Raw genomic sequence first — 18142 nt, 5'->3', positions numbered from 1 at the left:
CCACACCCACATTAAAAAAAATCTTTCCCATATTCTCATTTTAGCACATCACTCTTACCTTTAACACATGGTAACTGTTTGACTGAATTGAACTGGACCCCCAATTTTGAGGCTGGTAGGCTAGATTTCTTAAAAATAGATTCTCTGATGGCTTCCCAGAAACAGAGCATTTGAAACTTAAGATTGGGATTTTTTTTGGAGTATAATTGCTTTACAATGGTGTGTTAGTTTCTGCTTTATAACAAAGTGAATCAGTTATACATATACATATGTTCCCATATCTCTTCCCTCTTGCGTCTCCCTCCCTCCCACCCTCCCTATCCCACCGCTCCAGGCGGTCACAAAGCACTGAGCTGATCTCCCTGTGCTATGTGGCTGTTTCCCACTAGCTATCTACCTTACATTTGGTAGTGTATATATGTCCATGCCACTCTCTCGCTTTGTCACAGCTCACCCTTCCCCCTCCCCATATCCTCAAGTCCATTCTCTAGTAGGTCTGTGTCTTTATTCCTGTCTTACCCCTAGGTTCTTCATGACATTTTTTAAGATTGGGATTTAATCGGTATATACCTGATTCCTTTTGGACCCTAAGCTTCCAAGATTTCCTTTCTTTTTTCCCGTCCTCTCTGTTTTTCTTCACTCCACAGGCTGCTGTTATTTCTGTGGTTGCTGTTTTTCATTTTTCATACCTCTGGTACCAACTTAGGAAACCTTTAGGTTGGCTTGGAGTTTCTGAGGAAATTGAAAAAAAGGACCTTTTCTTTGCTTTAGGAGTAAATAGAATATATGAATGTATCTGTAGCTTTCACAGCCAAATAGAGGCCAAAACTCTCAGGAACCCCACCAAGCAAGTGTCTTACATTTTATTGCTTTTGGTGAGCCATACCTTGGGATAGAGTTTCATACATATTCACGATATCATTTGCTTTTGGCTTTATCTTAGTCATTCTTCCCCAAAGAGTGTTTTTTTTTTAAGATCTTTTTTGTTTTAACAATTATAAATCATTTTGATGCTAATAACTGGGAAGGCAGTGCCATGCTGCTCTATAATCCAGAAGTTACTTAAAATTGACTGTGGATAGTATTGGGGGAGAGTTTTGCAAGATATTTGACATCTCAACTATATGTTGAATAACACTGTTTTTATTCTCTGAGTCTTATATCCCACCTGGATAGCAGGGGCAGGTCAACGGCATATGTCTGGCATACTTTGATGAACTTACCTAGAGGATAATTCCTATCTGAGCTTCCTCTTTATGCTTCTCAGTTCTAACTGTGTCCTGATTTAATGCCCTTGTCTGTATTCCATAGTTATAAGGGTTGTATAATAAGAGTCTAGAGAAGAATAAGAAATGCAACCCAGGGTTTTTATTGTGTAGTTTTAAATTCCACTCTATTAATCTAGCTCTTGAGGCCCTGTAGGAACAGGCCACTCGTCTCCAGGCCTGGGCTTGTGGGGTCAGAGTTGATGGGCCACCTCGACCTCTTCCCAACCTTAAGCACTAAGCACCGTGTCTCAGCTGTAATAGCTGTTGTTTACGCTTGATAACAAAAAGTGATCACGTCATGTAATCGCACTCTGTAGAGGAACTCTGCCCTAAAATTCACAATTCAGATCTGACCTTTCTGTCTCTTCCATCCGTAACTGAGGGTTTCTACTCAAACATGTGAGTCATATTTTTGGTGCTGGCTTTTCTGAGTCAGTTTAACAGCTAACACATTTAATTATTGGCACCTCCTACCATGAGATAGCAGGTATTTGGTTTTTATCCCTCAAAACTGTGACCTTTTAAACCTAAATAGTATATCTATATTTTATTTTTAGTTTATTTATATTTAGTAAGTCTGATTTGCTTTGTGCATTCCTGAAAAGTTCTGGGGCAAAAAATAAATAATGTTTTGCCATTGGCAATATTCTTTCCAAGACACTGAAATTTTTGTCTCTGGTTATCTTCAATCAGCATGGTTACTTATATTTAGAAGATGCATGTGCTGTGACTTTAATTTGGTTAGCAATAATCTTTTCAAAAAGCTTGCAAAGGCATACAAGAGCGAGAGAATGGGTGTATCATTTTACAAGGCGGTGGTCTTTTGGGTTGTCACTTCTCATCTTTATGCTTCATCATTGAAGAGGGATACCAGATACCCCTAGTGACTATTGTTATGTGCCGTGCCTTACTACTCCATTTGAAGGCTTCATGTGTTTTGTTTTCACTGTAATCAGTAAGGAAAAAGATTTCATACATTCAGGCACTGATTTCACTAATTTTATTTTTCTTACTTGCTTTTTTGGGAAAGCTTCTAATTGTGGTGCAAGAGCCTGGAGATTATGGTTACTAATCAATATTTAGATGTAATGAAAGATTGCATATTCCCCCCCCACCCAGGGTATCATTTATGGTGTCATGTCTTATGTTTAAGTCTTTAAGCCATTTTGAGTGTATTTTTGTGTATGGTGTGAGGGAGTGTTCTAACTTCATTGATTTACATGTGGCTGTCCAGCTTTCCCAACACCACTTGCCAAAGAGACTGTCTTTTCTCCATTGTGTATTCTTGCTTCCTTTGTTGAAGATTATTTGACTGTAGATTGTGGGTTTATTTCTGGGCTCTCTATTCCATTGATCCATATTTCTGTTTTTGTGCCAATACCATGCTGTTTTGATTACTGTAGCTTTGTAGTATAGTCTGAAGTCTGTCCTCCAGGATAGCGTTTATTGATTACTTCCATGGCTCAGACAGTGGCCTGGGTGATTTCCAATGGATTGTCCTGTTTACCCATATTATTCTCATTCTACCAGTGAGGAAACTGAGTCTTCATGATGTGAAGTAACGGTCCCGGTGATTTGGGTATTAAGTAGCTTCAAAATTTCCACCCAACTCTGTCTGTCTCCACCATCCATCCTCTGAGCACTAATCTCTTAGTCCTGACCACTTGATGGCTAGTGACATAATGAAATGCAGCTGAGTTTGAGATGACTGTGGTCTGGGAACAGCCCTTATTTTGGCTGATGCTGTTGGGTGTCTTTCACAGTTGCTCAAGCCCTGTTCATTATCTGTTTCAGATTTCATTTTGAGATTAATTAATTAACCCTTAAGGGCTTTTCCCATTGTGTCAAGTTCAATAAAAAGAAGCTGACAAACTCCCATTAGAAATTGAACATATGTAACAAACAAACAGCACAAGCCTCGACAAGAACTAACAGTTGGCAGGGTTAGTGTTTGCTCCACTGAAGCCTGGGCCAATGTCAGCAGTTAATTGCATTCTCAGAAATATCATGGAAGCAGGGGAGGGTGGTGGGGTAGTCACATGGCCAGGTTTACTCCTGGAAAGCCAGGGCTGTGTTTTCCTTCATTCTGAAAGGCATGGAGAAGATTTAGTTTTGATTACATCCCAGAGGGAGATATCGAGGTCTTTCTGAGAATTAAATATGCATAACGTATTACAAGTTAATTTTGAATAGTTCATTTCTGTGTCTTAAAGGTTTGGGGATACACTGTATTAAAAACACAATATAAAAACAACAAACCTATGATTAGAAATGTCATTTCATGGCTGTTGATGTTTTTGTTTTAATGAGTGGGAAGAAGCCATTAATGGGATACATTAAACTCCAAATTGAAGTATTGTTGCTGTATAAAATCACCTGTAAAACCTGTATTCCTTTTCACCCTGCACTTCCTTCTTCTGATATATTTGTTTAACACAAAGTAAAATATTTGTTTCTTTCTCTGACTCATTTATACCAGAATTTATAAAAAAGGTTTCGGGGGCATGTATACCATTATGCTTTTTATTTTTTTTAAAGCTTGTATTCCAGTAGTCACGTATACACGTAGATATGTATGCATATACACACCACCCCTCACACACATATACATGAGCCCTAAATGGATCAGATTTGATCCATGTCCAGTGAGTAAGAATTCTAAGAGCCAAGGATGATGCCAGGTTAGTCATTATTATCTTTCTCATGGTCTGTGTTGTACTTTTGTGGTTGATGGAAAGATATGGATGAGTGAAGATCTAGGAAATTGGAGAGGGAAGATTACCAGATGAGGATAGTGCTGGTCATGATATTGATACTTGGAGTTGCCAATTAATTAAACACCTTGATTACTTGGCTCTTTCTTCTGCAAGGAGAGGCTGAATCTATATAAATGAGTACCTTTCATTAGATGAGTTCGTACAGTAGTAACCCATCAAATACTTTCTCACAGGCTGTTCACAGATATTCTGCAAAATAAAGTTGCACAATTAAGAAAGTTTGGAAAACACTGGATTAAATAAAGTGAAATCCATTTCTTGACTGCAAGCGTTGGAATTCCCAACTCTGATCACAGAATGCATATTCCTTAAAGTATTTATAAACATTCCCTGTATATCTCCAGAATGTGTACAAATGTTGGAAGAGAGTGTGGGGTTGAGAATTGAGTACATGTATGAGTACACTCTTCCACCCACTCAACAATAGACATGTCACTTAGAAAGAAACAAGTGTGAGAGTTTATACATATGCCTTTCCTCCAAGTTGCTGAGATCATTAAATGATCTAATGTATATAGAAATGCTTTTCAAATTTTGAAGCACTCTGAAAACATTAGTTATTAATAAACCCTCTACTTTTTAAATTGTGGTATTATATACATAACATAAAATTTACCATTTTAACCATTTTTAGGTGTACAGTTCAATGGCATTAAGTATATTCACATTGTTTTGCAACCATTGCCACCATCCATCTCCAGAACTTCTTTCTTCCCAGCCTGAAACTCTATGCCCATTAAACACTGACTCCCCCTTTCCCCCACCCCCTGGCAACCACCATGCTACTTTCTCTCTCAATGACTATTCTAGGTACCTCATATAAGTGGAATTGTACAGTATTTGTCCTATTTCACTCGGAATAATATCTTCAAGTATATCCTATGATTTTTTATGATGTGGGATTTTAATTTATTTTCTTAATTCACTCACCCCTGGTGCCATTCTTTTTTTTTTTTTTTTTTTTTTTTTGCCATAACGCGGGCCTCTCACTGTTGTGGCCTCTCCCGTTGCGGAGTCCGGACGCGCAGGCTCAGCGGCCATGGCTCACCGGCCCAGCCACTCTGCGGCATGTGGGATCTTCCCGGACCGGGGCACGAACCCGTGTCCCCTGCATTGGCAGGCGGACTCTCAACCACTGCGCCACCAGGGAAGCCCCCCCCCGGTGCCGTTCTTTTAACACATAGCACAGTGACAGAGAATGCACGTATTCCTAGTGTTCTTCTAGAATAGCCCTGAATAGGCAGTACCCACAATTTTAGGAGAGGAGCTTTTATGGACGTGCCTTTGAGAAAAGCTGATCAAGAATCTAGTCCATCCTTGAAGGAATCAAAAGGTACAAATTTCCAGTTATAAGATAAGTACTAAGGAAATAATGTATTCCATGATGTATATATTTATCTCTGCTGCACATTATATAGGAAAGTTGTTAAGAGGGTAAATCCTCAGAGTTCTCATCACAAGGAAACATTTTTTCTATTTCTTTAATTTTGTACCTGTACGAGATGATGGATGGTCACTAAACTTACTGTGATCGTTTCATGATGTATGTAAGTCAAATCATTTTGCTGTACACCTGGAACTTGCACGGTGCTCTACATCAATTATATCTTAATAAAACTGGAAGAAAAATGCATTTTAAAAAATTAAAAAAAAAAAAGAATCTAGTCCATCCTCAAATTAGAACTAAAGTGACCCAGAGCTCTCCCTGACAAGCAGGCATACTTCGTTTCTTCTTGAATCAGTGTTTGAAATAGTAGAGACCTGAGTTTCAACCCCTAAGTATTCGTTATTATCTAGATGCTTTATGCACAAGATTTTTTAAATTTTATATTTCATCATTTTTACCTGTCTTAAAATGGTGGCTCTTGATATGGGGCTCTTTTGGGGAAATCCTCTGTAACTTTCAGGATGAAAAAAATCATCCATTTCAAAATTAAATAGCCTAAAATTTGAAATGACCTGTTCTTATTTATTAAAGCCTTTGGAGTGTGTGTGTGTGTGTTTTAGAATGAATATTCTCCTCTATACCATGATTTTATGGCAAAATTATTTTCAAATACCCATTATTAATCCCCATTATTAGAAATGTTTCCTTTTCTAAGGATTTTCAATATTCTGATTATACATGAAATGGTGCCAAAATGATCATATTTTTTCCTAAGTAATCATAACACATCGCTTAAAAAAAATCACAGTCAAATTAAACTGGCATCTTGTCCTATTGTGCATATTCTTGTAATCAAATGTATGTTTTTACCTTTGCCCTCTTTAGAGCATATTTTTTCATTGTAAATAGTATTAGTGGCATCAGCGTGCTTTAGCATTAAAATTTTCATTAAAATACTAAAATGGTAAATTTTAGTATTCATTTTTCATAGCACTCTGAGCTCATCATAGACAACCTGATTGCTCTTAGGTCTTTTACTGCATTTTTGGGGTCCTTGTCTCATCGTACCTCCCCACCCCCGAGATCCTTAAGACGCTTTAAGGTGCCTTGAGCCTTCTCTATCTTAGCATCCCCAGGGAATCTTGGACTGCGCCAGCCACAGAGAAGATTCTCAGCACACACTGAGATTGAATTGGGTTGAGTTGAATTGAGATTTAGGTCTGGAAGCAAAAATTGAAGGGATTTTCTTTTTTTTAGATGAAAAACGTCAGGATCTTACTTACCTTTATGGAGAACCACGCCGAGCTGGTACAGCACAGATGGCAGCCTGTTCCTGTGAGTGTGGGGATGGAGTGAGAGAAACAGAACAAAACAGGTGGCTTTAGAGCTGGCACCCTGGTGCCAACATTAGCTTGGGCCGCACTTCCCTGTGCTTGTGTGAGTGAGGCATCGGCAGAACCAGAAGGCTGATGTTATTTTGATCACGAGCTTTATTTAGTGAATACACTTGATTAGTCCCCCTCCTTCTTCTTCTGGATGCTATTTTGAATGGAAAATCACTACTGGAAAAACAAATCCCTACACTGATGATGTACACAGTACCTTTTTTCTCCCTGTCACATACCACACCCAGCTTTGGGCTCCTTATTCTACGTTTCGAAAGTGCTTACTACATGCTGGATTTTACTGAGGAAGCATCCGAAGCCATAGAGAAATGAAATGATTTGTCCCAAGTTAACAAGTTTTCCTGGTGCTCAAAGAGGAATACCTATGGCCCCCCCACTGGGTGTGTTCTTTGGTTTGGTCCTTGAAAATTCAAGTTCCCTGCCCTGGAGAGAAGCAGAATTAGAACTCCTGAGCCAAATCTCTCTGCTTGTTTTCTGTCAAGGTGAATATTTTCAGAAAGGGGTACACTTAGGGCTTGGGAGGGCTGTGCTCATACCCAAGGCTTCCAAGGGGTGGTTTGGTTTAACTGTGGGCTTGTTGGTTCCAGCCAGCTGGGAGGAATTGCTTCCCCAGCGTGATGCATTAGTCATGAGCAGAGTGTAGGAGGTGGTGAACCATCAGACACCCCGACACCCTGCCCCCCCTGCTGGGGGGTCAATTTTAAGGTCAATTTTAAGCCCAGCTGCATCAGAATTGAGGACTTGCTGGGGATACCCCTACCCACACCCTGCTGTGTGCTTGAAATCTTGGCTCAGGTGGGAGAGGGTGGTGGTTTCAGATCCAAGGCTAGGGCAGAAATGGCGTCACAGGGAAGCTTATGTACCTAGGATGCATAATTTGTTCATGTGTGTGAGGGGTGGGGGCAGATTAAGCGGCGGGGCGGGAGTTGGCGTACCTGTGTTTTCCCATCTGCGCATATATATATATATATTTATATTTATATATATATAAATATATTTATATTTATATATAAAAATATATATATATATTTATATTATATATATATATATATATATATATATATATATTTGCTGTACGCGGGCCTCTCACTGTTGTGGCCTCCGGCCACGCAGGCTCAGCGGCCATGGCTCACGGGTCCAGCCGCTCCGCGGCATGTGGGATCTTCCCGGACCGGGGCACGAACCCGTGTCCCCTGCATCGGCAGGCGGACTCTCAACCACTGCGCCACCAGGGAAGCCCTGCAAATATATTTTGATGCTGTTCTCCATGTTGAAGTAAAAGAGAGCCACAACTCTGAATGTTGTTGGCTACTAGGAGACTTAAGCTTGGAGGGATGCTTTTGTCTAGAAATATATGGCAAAGTTGACATCATGAAAGTCAGGCCACTCTCTCAGTGACCCCTTCATGACCTGAAGCCTGGGGTGACCAGGGACACCCCAAGTAGACCTTTCTTCAGAGCTCAAGCCAGGTGGACTTGTGGGCTGGTATTCAGTCTAGAACACCTGCTGGCTATTCAGTTGTAAACATTCTAGATGGGATACTTTTTTTTTTTTTTTTTGGTACGCAGGCCTCTCACTCTTGTGGCCTCTCCCGTTGCGGAGCACAGGCTCCGGACGTCCAGGCTCAGCGGCCATGGCTCACATGGCCCAGCCGCTCCGTGGCACGTGGGATCTTCCCGGACTGGGGCACGAACCCGTGTCCCCTGCATCGGCAGGCGGACTCTCAACCACTGCGCCACCAGGGAAGCCCTGTATGGGAATACATTTTATTCTCTTTGTTCCTTTGGCTGATATTGACACCATTACTAGGTACTAGAGAAGAAGTCTACTGGGACATGGGATGGTTAATATTATATGTTAACTTGACTAGGCTGTGGTGCCCAGTAATTTGGTTAAATACTAGTCTAGAGGTGGCTGTGGGGTTTTCCTGTTTTGTTTTGTTTTTCGTATGTCAGGCACTCTTCATGTACTTTTTTTTTTTTATAATTTTTATTGGAGTATGGTTGATTTACTTTCTGCTGTACAGCAAAGTGGATCAGTTATACATATACATGTATCCACTCTTTTTTAGATTCTTTTCCCATATAAGCCATTACAGAGTACTGAGTAGAGTTGAGTTCCCTGTGCCTGCTATACAGTAGGTCCTTATTAGTTATCTATTTTAGGTATAGTAGTGTGTATATGTCAATCCCAATCTCCCAATCTATCCCTCCCCCGCTTTGCCCCCGGTAACCATAGTTTTATTTTCTACATCTGTGACTCTATTTCTGTTTTGTAAATAAGTTCATTTGTACTTTTTTCTTTTTAGATTCCACATATAAGTGATATCATATGATTATTTGTCTTTCTCTGACTTACGTCACTCAGTCTGACAGTCTCTAGTTGCATCCATGTTGCTGCAAATGGCATTATTTTGTTCTTTTTTATGACTGAGTAATATTCCATTGTATATATGTACGACATCTTCTTTATCCACTCCTCTGTTGATGGACACTTAGGTTGCTTCCATGTCTTGGTTATTGTAAATAGTGCTGCAGTGAACACTGGGGTGATGGTATCTTTTCGAATCATGGTTTTCTTCGGATATATGCCCAGGAGTGGGATTGCTGGATCATATGGTAGTCCGTCCGTCCTTCCTTCCTCCCTCCCTCCCTCCCTATATTTTTTAGATGTGATTTAGCATTTAAATCAGACATTGAGTAAAGCAGATTATCCCCCCATAATGTGAATGGGCCTCATTCAATTACTTGAAGGCCTTAAAAGTAGACTAAGGTCCTCTAGAAGGAAGCGATTCTACTCCAAATGACTTTGAACTCAAGACAGCAACATCAACTCTTCCCTGGGTCTCCAGTCTGCTGGTTTGCCCTGCAGATTATGGATTTGCCAGACCTTGCAATCTCATGAGCCAGTGCCTTGACATACTTATCCATCCATCCATCCGTCCATCCATGCATCCGTATCCTGTTGGTTTAGTTTCTCTGGAGAACCTTGACTAATACAGGGGCCATGTGCCGTGGAACCATGTGATAAAAAGTAATGAGCTGTGGTCCCTTCTTTCATGGAACTTGTGATCCTACAGGAGGAGATGGATTAAGACAGGTATTCAAATAACTGATAACTGCGGGGATTCAGAAGAGAAAAGTGATGAAGAATATCTTGGAAGAACAGAGCTTTGTAAAATTTTTCAATAAAACACTCCATAAAAAGGGAATTAATCTCTAACCACTCCATGTGCCGTTTTATTTTGGGGGGAAGATGGGTATTTCATCTTAGAAAATCATATACATTTAAAATTTTATTCCGTTATCAATCTGCACCAACACCCCTGCTCTCCTTAACCTTCTGAGTAAATCTTTGAGTAAAACTGACTCTTCTGAAAGTTGTTCCTTTAGTCCTGTGGCTCTTTTCTCTGCTGGGTGTGCCAGGGGTGTTTGTACATCATCTAGCAGTGCAGGGGTTGACGTGGCGGCATTCTTGAAGGACACTGAATGTATCTTGAATGTGCATTAGTTTGGTTTTGCAGTGATGTATATAACATTGAGTGGTTTGGGCAGAAAAGATGGATATTAGTGATGGGGATTAAAGGCAAAAAGACTTGCATTAAAAGGATTAAGAATAGGGGGACAGCGTAGATATAGAAGATACTTTAGGGACCTTGGAGAAAGAAAAGGGGAAGAAGAGGAAAATTTGGAAAGAAAGAAATGAACATGATGAAACCCTAACTAAATACCAATGAAGGATGTCTTCACACACGCTGCCTCACTTCATCTCCAGCACAGATCTACAAGGGGGATTTCCTATTTTGCAGTTGGAGAAAGTGGTCCCTAGGGATGGTAAGTGACTCACTCAAGGTCATGGGGACATTGAATGGCAGATGAAGACTAGCTCTGACTGCATCCAGATTCCCTGTTGCATTTATAAATCTGGCTGCCTTCTGGGAGGGATCGTAAGTGTGGAAGGTTTTGAGCCAGAATGGTGTGTCAAATTTGAGCAATCAGTGGGGTAGCCATATGTAGGTGTCCAGAGCAGCTTAGAAAGAGGGATTTGTGCTGAAGACCGAGATTTAGGTAGATGACAGTGTGGAAGGAAGGAAGGAAGTTTGTTAAAGAGAAAAGTACTCCATCTGGAGAGCTAGATAGAAGGTTGTGGCGGAAACTACATTTGGGGTGAGAGATGCAGTTGAGAAGTATAAGGTCATGGATGGAATCCAAGGGGAGGGAGCATTTTTTTTGGAGTGGGGGCAGATCAGCAGGGTCAGATGCTGATGGGAGGCCTCCAGTGAGAGGTCCTTTTGTCACCTGGATTGGAAGCTGGAGAGAGAGGGGAGGTGGGGGGGAGAGGGAGAGAAAGAGAGAGAGAGGATTCCTTCCAGAAGAGGAAACCGTGTTTACCCACCTATGAGGATTAAAATTTTGTTCAAAAATCTTTTGTTAAATGATTTTTCTCTATGTGTTACTGTTAGCCTTTATTCTTCCAGACTATGTAATTGAAATTTCTTGACTATTTATCCTGGCTGTGTCTGAGATAATCCCCACTGAACAGTGCAGCGATGTTTGGAAACGTGTTTTTGTTTACTGCTGCTTTTTTTTTTTTTTTCGGTACGCGGGCCTCTCACTGCTGTGGCCTCTCCCGTTGCGGAGCGCAGGCTCCGGACGCGCAGGCTCAGCGGCCATGGCTCATGGGCCCAGCCGTTCCGCGGCATGTGGGATCTTCCCTGACCGGGGCACGAACCCGTGTCCCCTGCATCGGCAGGCAGACTCTCAACCACTGCGCCACCAGGGAAGCCCTGCTTACTGCTTCTTGGCCAGTCATTGTATTGTCTTCCAGGGGTTGGGGATGAGGAAGTTGCAATGAGTCCTTCCTTTGTGTATCATTTTCTTTTTCTGCATATGGCATGGTTTTATTAACGACTGGTGAAGGGGTATTGATTACTGCCTTGATTGCAAAAACACAATTTAATGGCCCCTCTAGAGCTAGTGCTGTCAGCAGAGAATTTCAGAGCAGCCTAAGGTTTTCAGCATGTGTCTACCGACCTGGTCTTCTGAATGGTGATATTCCCTTCTTGAAGATTCTGGGAGATTTTGACAGTGCTGTTATGTTGCTTCACAGTAAGCCCGAGATGTAGGTAAAGTTACAGAGGCATTCCTATGAGTTTTCCATTAACTGTCTTTCCTTATTTTTTTCTTAGTTTCCAGACTGGTTTTCTCTGTCCTAGAACAGTGGTCTTCAATATTGGATATATGTGCAAGATGATTTCATTAGGGTGTGGGAAGGACATTTCAGAATTTGTATTTCTCTCTCTGTTATGCATTTAAATTTCTGTGTACTTCTGTTCAGTTCAAATAAATTACGCACATTATAAACAGATACAGAAATTGAAAATGTACATAATTTATTTGAACAATAGCCCAGATATGTAATTTATACATTGATTAAATAAGTGAGAGCACACACTCATTCTGTTTCGGGTGAGCATGCTTGGAACGATTTTATTGAATGGGGATTCCCATAAAGCCATTTGCACACTAGTGCCCTGGACAGGAGTGTCCTCATTAATTCTTAGCAGGCAGGGCCTGGTGTCTTTCGCTCGCCTTGTGCGTGGCCTCATAGATATTACTTGGCAAAGAATGTCAAGCTTTTAAAGCTAGTTGCTATCATACAAGGAACAGATTTGCTTTGTGATTGCGTGTATCGGTTTTTCTGCTCTGGGACTTTGATGTACTCCTGTTGTAGAAATGTTCCCGTAACCTCCCAGGAGCTGTCTTTGTGTTGAAGAGGTTGATTATCCTCTTATGATGTCAGGGAGGTGCGTGTGTGCTTTGTTTGATTTTTTTTTTTTCCTTCTGCTTTTAAAAATCCAGTGTGCAATGACTTTGGCTGCTTTTTATTTTTCTCCCAATTTGTTACTTGTCTAGGATGAATGTTAGTTGTTATTTAGCCAAAAAGATCTTGTACCAGTCTTTAAAGTAAGAATTTGTTTTCCATCTCGCATTTCTGGGGTTAACCTCAGTGGCACTTTTTGCCTTAATCACGTCACCTGTTTACTGTAAAAAGAATGCCCAGCAGAGAGAATCTCATGGTGGTTTCCATTATAATACTTACAGGTTTTGACTTAAGCAAGTTAAAAAAATGTGGAGTTCTTTTCAAGTATAGGGACCATAGAAACTTCTCGACCATCCTCTTAATTTTATTTTATTTATTTATTTTTAATAAATTTATTTTATTTATTTATTTTTGGCTGCGTTGAGTCTTTGTTGCTGCGCACGGGCTTTCTCTAGTTGCGGCCAGCGGGGGCTACTCTTCGTTGTGGTGTGCAGGCTTCTCATTACAGTGGCTTCTCTTGTTGTGGAGCACGGGCTCAAGGTGTGCTGGCTTGGCTCAGTAGTTGTGACGCACGGGCCCAGTTGCTCCATGGCATGCGGATCTTCCCTGAGCAGGGATCAAACCCGTGTCCCTTGCATTGGTAGGTGGATTCTTAACCACTGCACCACAAGGGAAGTCCCCATCCTCTTAATTTTAAAGGGGATGGATGGTCAGAAAGGTTGGATTGAGTTCCTTGTGGCCCCATAGTTAGTGCGTGTCTTTCCTGCCATCTCTCTGTCCCCATTGCCGTGTGCCCCACTCCTACCGTCCCTATCGTGGTCACTAGCAGACCATAACTAACTCAGAGCATTGCCTGAAATCTGCCTGGCGTTGCACAGCTGTCAACTTCTCATCTCACCCGCTCACAGAAAGGTGGAGTGAGTGCCCTTAACTGCTACCTTTCTTTGAAGTGATGCTCAGGCACAGTTATTTATACATTGCAGGTGCATTCCACTGTGCTTGGCACAGCTTTGGAACATCAGCCTTGCAGCCAGTGATCTTATTTAATTCATTACCCCCATTCCAAGGTGTGAGCAAGGGCCATAGTGGGTGTTCCTGTGGCCCTAGGGAGTCTGGGGAGCTGAACTCAAAGCTGATTTACATTTTAACTTCGTGGCACCAAACTTGAGGCATCAAGCTTTTCTTTTTGTGTTCAACTGTCAATGCTATTTAATCCACTTATTATTATAGGTCTTGGCTTAGTCAGTAAAAGTGTAGTTGAGATAGTGCTTTTAACTTGTGGCCTCTCGCAGGTTATCAGATGTGTGGGTTTTGTTGTTGTTGTTAAGTTCTTTGATTATACAATTGGCCAATATTTGTGTCTCCATTTTGATATCCTTCCTGATCTAAGCATTTTGGGAGGGTATCCTTCCTTCCTTCCTTCCTTCCTTCCTTCCTTCCTTTGTGCTGAGGCCTTGAGTGGAATGGACACCAAATTTCCAGTAGGATCGCTGCTGCCCGTGAATTTTGGCCTCTCAGGCACAAGACTTTTGAATTGGATGCCTCATTTGCCATCACAGTGGAAGGTGTTATTATCACCTTCTGTTTTGTCAGTTACCAAACTGCAAATACCAGAGGCGTCTCTCCCTTCTTCTTCTCGTTTCCTCCTTATTTCTCACAGGTTTATGTGTGGCCACCAAGTTCTGGTGACTACCTGCTCACTCATAGAACAGAATGACAGAACAGGGGGACGTAGGACAGCCTTGTTACCCCAAGGCTCTCACTGTCCAAGTGAAGGCCACCTTATCTCCTCCAGGCACTGCCTGATGGGTTGGTTGCAACAGGCCACCACCTTCTCTTTCACGTTACCCCAGGGGATGCGGAGGGATGGGGGAGAGAAAATGTTCGATCATGTAACTCCCCTAATCAAATCCCATCACAGACTCCATTGCACATAATCATGTCTAATTTCTCTGTGTAGCATCCGTAACCCCAACCCATCTTTTTAAAGGCCTCATCACTTCCAGCTCTTTTCCAGGCACTTACTTCTCTACAACGTTGGACTGATGCTTTCATTCCTCAGAGCCTTTGCTCTTTTCCTGGAACGCTCTGCCCTTCTTTTTTGCAAACTCCCTCTTATCCCTGTTCATTTCCTCCCATCCTCACAAGCCAGGCCAAATCTGATGAACCCTTCACGACCAGATTTGACTGATAGTTTCCCCTGGCAGAATTAGTCTGTTTTTTTCCCATCACCCACTATTTTTAAAAAATTATTTAAGTTTTTAATTGAAGTATAGTTGATTTACCATGTTTCAGGTATATAGCGAAGTGAGTCAGTTATACATATATGTATAATTTTTATCAGATTCTTTCCCATTATTGGTTATTACAAGATAGTGAATATATTTCCCTGTACTATACAGTAGATCCTTGTTGTTTATTTTATATATAGTAATGTATATCTGTTCATCCCAAATTCCCAGGTTATCCCTCCCTGTCCCCCCATCATTCACTATTAATAAGGCCAGATTAGCCTTTACAGCCCTGTCTCAGAGTGGACAAGTGTCTATCATTTTCTTAGGCTGCGGGCACCGTAAGGAAACGGTCTATTTTCTCGTCGCAGACATAATGTAGGTGCTCAATAAATATCGGTTGAGTTGAACTGAATTGGTAACAATCAGTAAAGTTCTTATGTAGACAATCTGCTTTACCCAAATAATTCACAAGCAGTTTTTAGATAGTTATAACTATTTAAAAATCTATTCTTATATCCCCTCTTTCATAACATGCTAACCATTGTAAGACACACCCCTCTTTTATGTACCACCAAGCAAGGAAGAAAATGGTGCCGATTTTTATCACACCATTGTGATTGTGAGATAGTATATTCAACTTCAGAGACCTTCAACATGAAAAATCTGTTTCTTAGAGTCAGTGAAATAAGGAATTGTCTTTTACCTGTTAGAGCTTGTAGTCTTAAATATATAACTGCAAAACAATTTGAATTGATTTGCAAGTACGAAATTTAAGTCATTTTAAAAGGTTTTCCCATTTTAAAATGAGGAGAGAGTAAAGGAGCATTTTAGGCTAAGTACCCAGGGATTGACTTGGGAAATAGTGTTCTGTCACTCTGTCTTATGACTGAGCCTTAGTCTTTTTCTTTGAAAAGATGAAGACTTGCAGGTAAAGAATCACTGCTATTTTGAAAATCCTTGGAAGGAATTCCTTTAAAATTTTTGTAAAAATTATTTTATTTGACTTTGAAGGTTCTTTGCTGCACTGAAATTTGATTAAAATCCTATCTTCTCACCTAAATACATATCAAGATTAATGTCCCCCTAGCAATGGTGTTACATGGGACCCCATGACAGCTTCACTTTTTAGGTTGGGCAGCTGTGTTTTCCACCTTTCATGTTTGCTCATTGACTTGTGGTTATTAAATCAACTTGCTAATCAGATATTCACATGCAGGTAGAAACTTAACATTTCTAGCTTTTCTTAATGATTGGTTCAGTAATCTATATTTTAAAAAAATAATGATCTTTTATTTTTCACTATCTAATACATTCCTATATAGCATACTATTTCAATTTAAGATTTTTTTCCCGTTTTACTGAGAAATAATTGACAAACATCACTGTATAAGTGTAAGGCATACAGCATGATGGTTTGACTTACGTATACTGTGACATGATTAAGATTTAATTTAAATTGACACAATGAGGATACTTAATAAGTTTTCAAATGGATGTATGGTCAGCTTTTCAAATTTTTAGTATATGCACCTGTATTTCTTAACAACATTTCTAGCTTTTCTTCCTTCCTCTTCATCCTTGGTATCTGGATTACCCAGTTCTCTCTTAAACCATTTTCTCCTAGAGAAGTTTGCCATCTTGTACACACCTTCCACCAACACAAGTACCACAGTGGTGGGAACAGAACCAAGGAGGATGTACCAGGTGCCCAGGGGGAGCGATTCCTTCTGATGGGCCCTTTAGCCTCAGAGCATAAAGGACCAACAGCGTGGATTCAGTGCACCCCCGCCTGGTGGCCCCTCAGAGGGACTTGTGATATCTCCTCTGTCCTCTATGACAAAGGCAGTCCCAGCCCTCCTTGCTGGCAGGCAGAGTTGCCACACCGGCCACCTGCATGCCTGGCCTCACTCCAGGGAGCTCTTGTCTGATTCACAGAGTGACCCTCCCTTTCTGAGTGGGAAAGGCAGCTCCGGGCCAGGGAGCTGTGCCTCGGGTGGTGGCGAAGGAATGAAATTGCCAGGATGACCAAGTCGTGCTCTGCTTTCCGGTGAGGGAAAAGGACTCCTTGACATCCTGACTGTATTTTAGGCTGAAGGACTTCCTTCTTGGCTGCATGATGAGAGAACAGGTGAAGGGAAAGACCAGGTTGCAGGGGCTGGAGACCATCATGGAAATTGCAAGCTGCCGTTTCCTACTTTTGGGTCACATGGGCGAGCCCGGAGAAAGTCTTAGAGGCAGGCAGCGGCTGCCGGGTCTGAGTATCCCGTCTTTTATGGTATACCTTCCTCTCCAGGGCTCACACAAGGCCAAGGCTGTGTCCTTTAGAATGGAGACTCCCCTATCTGCCTTCCAGGTTCAGCCTCAGCCTTGGATAGCCAGAGGAAATGAGAACCAAATTCCTCTCCTTGAGCTTCAGTCTTTGACAGTGAAAGAGGAGCTGCCCTCCTCCACTCTGTGTGGTATCTCAGGAAATGAGGCCCTTCCTGAGCTCAGTGAGGCTCCTGCAGCTGATGTGGGGATGGGAAGCAGGTCTGCTGAAGGGAAGACTCCTGGGCGACTCGAGTCTGGAAAAGATGCTGTTGGGTAATGTGATCATGTTTTGAAATCTCTTCTAAACTAAGACATTGTTATATTTTCGAGAAGATTATTCTGAAGTGCAGTTGAAAGATTATACACTCTCTTGTGTTTCACAGGAGTTATGGAAGCAGCTGCAGCAGAGTACCATCCCCTCCCACTGTCCTCTGTGGGCACCTGGATACCCTAGTTCTCTCACTAGGAACTCTGTTAACGTAAGCCACAACAGACATCAGCATCAGAAGTTAACTGCAGTCAGCTCCATTTCCATTTTCTTTTGAGGTCAGTTGTTCCATTCTCTCTTACAATGCCATGGGCGTGCGTTTTCGACCTGACTCAGACTTGAAATTGATCCAGGAGCCCAGAGCTGAACTCTCACATCGTATGGTCACTACGCTTGGAATGGTGGGTGGAATTCTCAAGAGTTCAGTAGCTTCATGGCTTCTGAGTAGGAGTGATGCTGCTTAGAATTTTGAAAAATTATGTGATTCTCGTGGTCTGTCCTGAAAAACACCCCATTAAATCCATTTCAGTAAGCTGGGGCCTCCTTTGAGCCCTTTTTAGAGCCAAGCAGCGGGGGCTGTTTGGGAGATCTGATGGCAGCTCTGTAACACTGCCCTTTGTGACTGGTGGTTTCCAAACACTTTGTAGTGAATGATGCAATGCTGGAGTT

General features: G+C 41.6%; 1 protein-coding gene across 7 annotated transcripts in view; it reads left to right on the top strand.

The window, feature by feature from the left end:
- TIAM1 (TIAM Rac1 associated GEF 1) overlaps positions 1-18142 on the top strand; it is a 398067-nt gene that overhangs the window by 227220 nt on the left and 152705 nt on the right. The gene's annotated exons all lie outside the window — the stretch shown is intronic.

This window comes from Pseudorca crassidens, chromosome 5, assembly GCF_039906515.1.
Source record: "Pseudorca crassidens isolate mPseCra1 chromosome 5, mPseCra1.hap1, whole genome shotgun sequence".
Lineage (NCBI taxonomy): Eukaryota > Metazoa > Chordata > Mammalia > Artiodactyla > Delphinidae > Pseudorca > Pseudorca crassidens.
The sequence above is the reverse complement of the archived record's forward strand: the minus strand, read 5'-3'. Positions and strand labels throughout refer to the sequence as shown.